Source organism: Heterodontus francisci, chromosome 13 (genome assembly GCF_036365525.1).
Source record: "Heterodontus francisci isolate sHetFra1 chromosome 13, sHetFra1.hap1, whole genome shotgun sequence".
Classification (NCBI taxonomy): Eukaryota; Metazoa; Chordata; class Chondrichthyes; order Heterodontiformes; family Heterodontidae; genus Heterodontus; species Heterodontus francisci.
In genome coordinates this window covers 57,077,153-57,086,626 of record NC_090383.1, presented here as the reverse complement: position 1 = coordinate 57,086,626, position 9,474 = coordinate 57,077,153, and the positions used below count along the sequence as shown (strand labels likewise).

The following is a 9,474-nucleotide window of genomic DNA, read 5'->3' as shown; positions in this document are numbered from 1 at the left end:
GCCTAGAGTGGCTATAAAGGCCAATTCTAGAGTGACAGACTGTTCCATAGGCGCTGCAGATAAAATTGGTTGTCGGGGCTGTTACACAGTTGGCTCTCTCCTTGCACTTCTGTCTTTTTTCCTGCCAACTGCTAAGTCTTTTTGACTCGCCACTCTTTAGCCCCGCCTTTGTGGCTGTCCGCCAGCGATCAACTGACTCCCACGACTTGTGGTTAATGTCAGGACTTCATGTCGCGTTTGCAGACGTCTTTAAAGCGGAGACATGGACGGCCGGTGGGTCTGATACCAGTGATGAGCTCACTATACAATGCGTCCTTGGGGATCCTGCCATCTTCCATGCGGCTCACATGGCCAAGCCATCTCAAGCGCCGCTGGCTCAGTAGGGTGTATATGCTAGGGATGTTGGCCCCCTCGAGGACTCCTGTGTTGGAGTTACGGTCCTGCCACCTGATGCCAAGGATTCTTCGGAGGCTGCGAAGATGGAATGAATTGAGACGTTGCTCTTGGCTGACATACGTTGTCCAGACCTCGCTGCTGTAGAGCACGGTACTGAGGACGCAGGCTTGAAACACTTGGACTTTTGTGTTCCGTGTCAGTGCGCCATTTTCCCACACCCTCTTGGCCAGTCTGGACATAGCAGCGGACGCCTTTCCCATGCGCTTGTTGATTTCTGCATTGAGAGACAGGTTACTGGTGATAGTTGAGCCTAGGTAGGTGAACTCTTGAACCATTTCCAGAGTGTGGTCGCCGATATTGATGGTTGGAGCTTTTCTGACATCCTGTCCCATCATGTTCATTTTCTTGAGGCTGATGGTTCGGCCAAATTCATTGCAGGCAGCCGCAATCCTGTTGATGAGTCTCTGCAGACACTCTTCCGTGGGATGTTAATGCAGCGTCGTCAGCAAAGAGGAGTTCCCTGAGGACTTTCCGTACTTTGGTCTTCGCTCTAAGACGGGTAAGGTTGAACAACCTGCCACCTGATCTTGTGTGGAGGAAAGTTCCTTCTTCTGGAGACTTGAATGCATGTGAGAGCAGCAGTGAGAAGATCCTAAACAGTGTAGGTGCGAGAACACAACCCTGTTTCACGCCACTCAGGATAGAAAAAGGGTCTGATGAGGCACCGCTATGCTGAATTGTGCCTTTCATATTGTCATGGAATGAGGTGATGATACCTGGTAGCTTTGGTGGACATCCAATCTTTGCTAGTAGTCTGAAGAGACCACGTCTACTGACGAGGTCAAAGGCTTTGGTGAGATCTATGAAAGTAATGTAGAGGGGCACTGGTTGTTCACTGCATTTCTCCTGTAGCTGGCGAAGGGAGAACAGCATGTCAATGGTGGATCTCTGCTTGAAAGCCACACTGTTCTTCAGGGTAGACATGCTCAGCCAGCTTCTGGAGTCTGTTTAAAACGACTCGGGCGAAGACTTTCCCTGCTGAGCAGGGAGATTCCACGGAATTGAACGGAAATATGCAAGAGGTTTCAGATTAGGTGTCATTCCCTCAAAGACACGTTTCTCATGGAATCCAACAAAGATGTTTACAAAAGCTGGGCCTAGAGGGGATCCCGTGGCAACACCATCTATTTGGGCATACATGGTGTTGTTAAAACTGAACTCAACTGCGCGAGTTGCTGAAGTGATTTCTGACTTTTAATGCCTTACAGGGACTAAACCAAATCAGGAGTACATCCCTATGGCTCTCCCTTAATTAAGTTCAAACTAGACAAATTCTTATAGACAGTTATTTGGGCCCAAAGAGTTGAACTAGCTTTCCCTCAAAGAAAGAAAACTAACAGAGAATATTACCATCTTTCGGATAGCCTATTTTTAATAATTATGGTTAAGTCATAAATATCCCAGATATCATAAGGGTCCAGGAAACTCCTTCAATACGTATCTCTCCACCTAAAGAGACACAGGGAAGGAATTCTTGTAGTTGTATACAGAATGCTTCATGAGACGATTTATTAACTTTTATATATTTATTAAAGAATTTAACATGCAATACACTTTTAAGTGGATAAGTATATCAAATATTACTAAGAGATGTAACACATAATCTTATCTCTAATGTAGAATCCAAAAGTTTATCTTGCTAATGTTACAGCAATCTTATAATATCCATCAAAATTTAAAGTAAACTTTTACCTTAAATTCCTTGAGTAAGCCATGGAGTGAGAAGTATTGTTTGTGGAATTCAACACTTCTAATTTTTGCTTCAGATACCCTCATGTTTATACCGTTTCTAAGGTATCATATGATCTTTTAGCATATAGGGGTTACCTTTCTGTGTGTGTTTTTCTTGTTTTCAAGATCCATATTTAGTAGTATCATTAACTAACATCTCTACTTAGTGTTTTACTGGAAACCTCCTGCTCTTGAAGTTGTGTATTCATAATTGTGTTTACTTGACCTCTTTTTCCTCTAAGTACTATTCCATTTTATTGTTTTATTATCTATAATTGTGTTTTTTGGTAGGTTGAACCCGCTTTGTGGGTCAGTCTACCTACATTTACCAACACCATCAATTAAATTTATGGCTACCTTTTACTGATGTCACACAGGATATTTCAATGTGTATGTTTATCCTCCAAGTCCCTGGCAGCAGAGACGCTGAAATGGATTTCCCAACTTAAAAGTTGTTTCTGGTTCATATTCTATTGTAACAGGGACCTTGAAAAACTTTGAAATTTTTAACTCTACTTTCTTAAAGAGGAATGTCAGTGAGTCTTGAAAACTGACCATTTATTCAATGTTTAATTCTAAAAGGTATAATATATTAACTATATCTAAATTCTACCTAATTAAGCCTATTATACCTATATTCCATCACATTGCTGAATTCATAAGTTCAATGAATACCGATTCACACAATGGTGGCAGGTCTAGATCGCCATGATATAGTGCTGCAGCGCAAATATCTATGGCTTCCTTAAGTGTACATTGGTGAATAGGCTAGCAATGTCAAATGAGCACATGGCCACGGCAATGCTATCGATACGCAAGTCCTGTATGGTCTTCGCAAATGTGAAGGAATCCTTCACCGTGTATGTGGAGAACTTGCTCAAAACCGGTTGTAACAATTCGCCCAAACATTTGGCCAATTCATGTTTTGCAGTACCAGTCATAGATAAGATAGGGTGTAGAGAACCATCACTTTTGTGTGTCTTGGGCGGCCCATACATACGCGGACTCAGCGAGCTGTGAGGACGAACCCTGTCACGAACCCTGGCTGCTCACCACCTCCTTCTCAAGAACAATAAATGCTGTCCTGGCCAGTGACGCCCACATCCCATGAATGAATTTTTAAAAATATCACGCGGCAGCTCATTGCTCTTACACAAGTTCAGCAAGCATTTTTTTAGCTTAACTTTGAGCAAGTCTGTCCGGTCATGTTGAGCGGCAGGTCCAAGGGATAGGAATTTGGACCCGTCATTAAAAATGGCATGCATTTTGTTGATATAGTCACGCATGCTAAGGATGATGTCATAATGGGCTCCATCCTGCCCTCAAATTCACCTTTGAAATGGAGCAGTCAAATGAGCTCTCCTTCCTTTCCGTATTAGTTGAGAAATCTGCTAAGGGGTTCTCTACCACAAACCTATCATCACTGGTTAATATACGGTGTTGGGATTCTTACAATTCTGCGCACTATACAATTGGCCTTATTGGCAACCTCGTAAATAGGGCCCAAGCCATTTGCGTATCATGCAAGCTTGATGCTGAAATAGGGCAAATCAAAGACATCCTGCGTGACAATGGCTATCCTGCTCAGATCATTTCTCACTGTATATTGCGCAAACTTATGAACAGGCCTAAGGGCGTCATTTCCGGCTCTGAAAAGTGCCCAGTCTACCTCAAATTACTCTGGAAGGGTAATGTATCCCAAAAATTTGAACAACAGGTGAAGTTAGCTGTTTCACGCTGCTACTGCGCAGTAGTAGTGGTGTTCGCCACTAACAAGATGCTGCCATCAAGCCAAAAAGACGTCCTGCCTATCACACAAATGAGTAATGTGATATATGAATTTCAATGCCAGTGTGATGCTAGGTATATAGGCCGTACTTCCCAAAGACTGGCGCATCGTATCAAACAACATGTCCCTTCTGTTCGTAACGGGCAAGGTACAGGCCATTCCCAACCAGCCCATGGTTACAAAACTCAAAACATGGTGTCCAGCATTAGATGTGATTCTGCAATTGGACAAAATTTGCTAAATAATCCTCAGTGTGCTATGAATTACACTGACAACCAATTTAACATTGTCAGTAGGGCTCGCAGTGTGGTGCATTTGCATGGACTGGAAGCTACATATATTAATACACAGGGCCCTGTTCTTTGCAGACAGAAAGAATATAAACAAATATTGCGCCTGTTTCAGCTAAACAAAATAAATGACAGCCATTCGCTGGTTCATTCCTCAGAGCAATGCCTTGACCAATCAGAGTCAAGCTGCCTGGTTTAAACTTCAAACAAAGCTTGGCAGTTAACTGTCAGTCACCATAAACTGGTGCATTCTCCATGGCAACACCTCTACCAATCAGAGTTCACTTGCCAACCAATCAGCACTCTCTTCACATACAGTATAAAGTTGTTGTTTTCCCTTACATTGGTATTCTTGTGGATTGTCCTGATGAGTTCAGGATGAAAAGCTTTGACAACATGTCTCTATTTTCAGCAATACTCTTCCTTAAATATGCTCGTGGACTGGAGAGTAACCAATGTAATATTGTTCAAGAAAGGAGAGAAGGGTAAACTCGGTAACTATACACCAATTTGTCTGTCAGTTATGGACAAACTGTTAGAATCTCTAATTTGAGATGAAATTAGTGAGTATTTAGAAACGTATGGGTTCATCAAGGACAGCCAACATGAATTTGTTAAAGGCAAGTTGTGGTTGACAAATTTAATAGAACTTTTGAAGAAGTCACTGACTGGATAGTTAAAGGAAATTCATATTGATTTTAAGAAGGCATTTAGTAATAGAACTCTCAAGATCTCATTAGAAAATTCATGAGTTTGGTATGTGAAGAAATGTAGCAAAATGAATAGAAAATTGGTTGATGTGCAGGAACCAAAGAATTAGGATAAATGGGTGTTGCTCAGATTAGAGAAATGTGAGAAATTTATGTACTCCAGGGGCACTATGTGTTTCAGGATTCACTCTAATTCTTGCTTTATGTAAAGGATTTGGACTTGGGTCTTGGGAACATAATCTTGAAACTTATTGATGACACAAGTGTAGGGAATTTGACACAGAACAAGGAGGATTTAAGATTGTCAAGTGCCTTGGGATGTACTGAGGTTATGAAAGACACCATATTTTTAAAAAAGATTCAGGAAACATAGGTTAAGGGACTGGACAGAATAATGGGAGATACAATTTAATTTTGATAAGTTAAGTAAGATATTTTGGAAAGAAAAACAAAGAATTGGAATATACACTTAATAGGCACTGAAACAAATGGATGAAGAGAGAGACCTAGGGTTCAAATACATAATTCCATAAAATGGCGAGTGCATGTACTTTAGTTTAGTTTAGTTTAGAGATGCAGCACTGAAACAGGCCCTTCGGCCCACCGAGTCTGTGCCGACCATCAACCACCCATTTATACTAATCCCATATTCCTACCACATCCCTACCTGTCCCTATATTTCCCTACCACCTACCTATACTAGGGGCAATTTATAATGGCCAATTTACCTACCAACCTGCAAGTCTTTTGGCTGTGGGAGGAAACCGGAGCACCCGGAGAAAACCCACGCAGACACAGGGAGAACTTGCAAACTCCACACAGGCAGTACCCAGAATTGAACCCGGGTCGCTGGAGCTGTGAGGCTGTAGTGCTAACCACTGCGCCACTGTGCCGTAGATAAAGCCATAAAAAGGTCTAACAGAATTTTGGGTTTTATAGACATGGGCATAGAGCACAAGAGTAATTTTTACATCATAACTTAATTTTTTTTAATTATGCAAGGTTTGATAGATTGAAGAGGGAAATATTGTATTTCTTGTTTGGGGATCATTGACAAGTTGCATTGAATTTAAAATGCTCACTAAGAGAGTGAGGAGAGAGCTTAGGAGACATTTCTTTGTTGGATTGTTGGAGCATAGAATACTTTTTTATGGGAGTGACTGAGATAGAGAAACAAAATTTGCGGCACAGAAGGTGGCCATACAGCTGATTGTGCCTGTGCCAGCCGAAAAAGAGTTATCCAGCCTAATCCCACTTTAGATAGATAGATTAGAGTCATAGATTCATTTATGGCACAGAAGAAGGCCATTCAGCCCATCAAGTCTATGCCAGCTCTCCACAGAGCTATGCAATCAGTCCAAATGTACTGAAATCCCAGGTGGTTTGGCTTTTAAAGTCTGGCTTTATTTCTCAGTTGATATAGGAAAGAATGCACTTCATCAAATGTTTTCCCTAATGCTGACTGAACTCTGTTCCTCCAGGTGATTAAGTTTGGACAGTCTTTCAGTATGTCGCGATCTGCTCCAGGTGGCTGCATTCGTTCACAGATGGCCAACAGATCAGCCAGTGTGATCTCATCACCATAGAGAAAGGATTGATTCTTCAGAAACATAGATTCCAACCTGTCCAAGGTTCCATTTAATTCAGACAGAGCTTTGGTCAGCTTGATCTAATCAACTGGCTGGCCTGCCATCTGAGGAATCAAAAGCTCCAGCTGGAAGATTTTAGCTGCGTGAAAGATCGCATTGGTGTGCTGCCTGCCATGTACTCATCCACCTTTGCCCTTTGCATTGGGTCTTGAGGCATCAGAACTGAGGGACATCATACTTTGTTGCCAGGTACTTCAGAATAGCAACACTCTCAGTCAGAACAAATCCATTGTCCATAATCATTGGCACTTTTTGCATTGGGTTGAGTTTAGTAAACTCTGGGCTGTTCTGTTCACCCGTCCGGAGAACTATGGGTCTCTCAACGTGCAGGATTCCAGTGCATTTGAGAAAGATCAGCACGGCCCTGGAGGGCTGGCACGGCAGATTGAAATAAACCCGCAAAGGTTGCCGCAAAACTATGCTGGCAGAGCAGGGAGGAAGGCAGCAACCTTTCCAGCTCTTGGTCGTAGCGTTGTAGGTTATGGCGCTTCAAAAACGTATCCAAGTTTTTTAAAATTGCGATGAGGGTTTCTCCCTCTACTACCCTTTCAGGCAATGGGTTCCAGACCCCCACCAGCTTCTGGGTAAAAACATTTCTCCTCAACACCATCTAATCCTACCAATTACTTTAAATCTGTGACCCCTGGTTATTTCCCCTTGTGCTAGTGGGAATAGAACCTTCCTATCCACTCTATCTAGGCTCCTCATAATTTTATGCACCTTAATTCATTCTCTCCTCAGCCTCCTTTGTTCCAAAGAAAACAATGCCAACCTATCCAATCTTTCCTCAGCTAAAGTTCTCCATTCCTGGCAATATCCTTGTAAATCTCCCCTAAAACCTCTGTAATGCAATCACTTCTTGTAATGCAGTGACCAGAACTGTACGCAGTACTCTAGCTGCAGTCTAACCTGTTTTATACAGTTCCAGCATAAACTCCCTGCTGTTATATTCTATGCCTTGGCTAATAAAATACAGTATCCTATATGCCTTCGTAACCACCTTATCTACTTGTCCTGCTACTTTCAGGGTTCTGTTGATATGCACTCCATGGTCCCTCTGTTCCTCTACACTTCTCAGTATCCCACCATATATTGCGTATTCCTTTGCCTTGTTTACCTTCCCCAGTTGCATTACCTCACACTGCTCTGGATTGTATTCCATTTGCCACTTTCTGCCCACCTGACCAGTCATAGAGTCATTACAGCTCAGAAGGAGTTTATTCAGCCCATCGAGTCCATCCCAGAATTGCCATCTTCCTGCAGTCTACAGCTTTCTTCGTCACTATCAACTACACGGCCAATTTTGGTATCATCTGCAAAATTCTTAATCAAACCACCTGTATTTAAGTCTAAATCATTGACATATACCACAAAAAGCAGGATCCCTGCGGAACCACACTGGAAACAACCTTCTAATCAAGTAGAAATTATTACATCTGTTAGGGAACTTGGGCAACTGTTTGAATCAGAGGAAGATACAGGGTTACAAAGTGAGCACAGAGCTGTAGGATTACTATGGTAAAGAACTAGCCAAACCTGAGGGGCCAAATGTCCTTTTACTGTGCTGTAAATGTCTATTGTTATATAGTATTAGGAATTTCAGAACATTTTTTATTATTTGCTCTTGGGACGTGAGTGGTGCTGGCAGGACTGCATTTATTACCTATCACTATTGCCCTGAATGAAAAAGTGGTGGCGGGCCTTCTCCTTGAACCACTGTTGTTCTTGTAGTGATGGTGCTTGCACAATAATGTTAGAGAACAAAAGATGAATGCCATAAATAAAAACACGAAGTTCTGGAAATACTCAGCAGGTCTGGCAGCATCTGTGGAGAGAGAAGCAGAGTTAACGTTTCAGGTCAGTGACCCTTCATCAGAACTGGAAAATATTAGAAATGTAAAAGGTTTTAAGCAAGTAAAGCGGGGGTGGGGCAAGAGATAACAAAAGAGGACAAGGTCACAGAGAATAGCTGACCAGAAGGTCATGGAGCAAAGGCAAACAGTGTGTTAGTGGTGTGCTGAAAGACAAAGCATTAGTACAGAGAGGGTATTAATGAACAGAAACCTGAACAGCCTGGCCCCAAGCACAAACATGTAAAAAAACAGCGGGGACTAAACAAACTAAAATAAAATAAACACATAAAAAAGAAAAAATAACTAAAAATAAAAAGGGGGGCCCATCATGCTCTGAAATGATTGAACTCAGTGTTCAGTCTGGCAGGCTGTAGCGTGCCTAATCGGTAAATGAGATGCTGTTCCTCGAGCTTGCGTTGATGTTCACTGGAATACTGCAGCAAGCCAAGGACAGAGATGTGGACATGAGAGCAGGAGGGAGTGTTGAAATGGCCAGCAACCGGAAGCTTGGGGTCATGCTTTCGGATTGAGCAGAGGTGTTCTGCAAAGCGGTCACCCAGTCTGCATTTGGTCTCCCCAATGTCGAGGAGACCACATTGTGAGCAGTGAATACAGTATACTAAATTGAAAGAAGTACAAGTAAATTGCTGCTTCACCTAAAAGGAGTGTTTGGGGCCTTGGATAGTGAGGAGAGAGGAGGTAAATGGGCAGGTATTATACCTCCTGCGATTGCAAGGGAAGGTGCCGTGGGAAGGGGACATGGTGGTGGGGGTAATGGAGGAGTGGACCAGGGTGTCGCTGAGGGAACAATCCCTTCAGAATGCTGACGGGAGGGGAGGGGAAGATGCGTTTGGTAGTGGCGGAGATGGTGGAGGATGATCCTTTGGATGTGTGGGGTGGAAAGTGAGGACAAGGGGAACCCTGTCGCGGTTCTGAGAGGGAGGGGAAGGGGTGAGGGTAGAGGTGCAGGAAATGGGCTGGACACGGTGAGGGCCC

At 42.9% G+C, this 9,474-nt stretch overlaps 1 pseudogene; it reads right to left on the bottom strand.

Moving 5' to 3' along the window:
• Positions 1-6,366: 6,366 nt before the first annotated feature.
• On the bottom strand, positions 6,367-7,817 carry LOC137376712 (glutathione S-transferase theta-1 pseudogene; annotated as a pseudogene).
• Between the last annotated feature and the right edge of the window lie 1,657 nt (positions 7,818-9,474).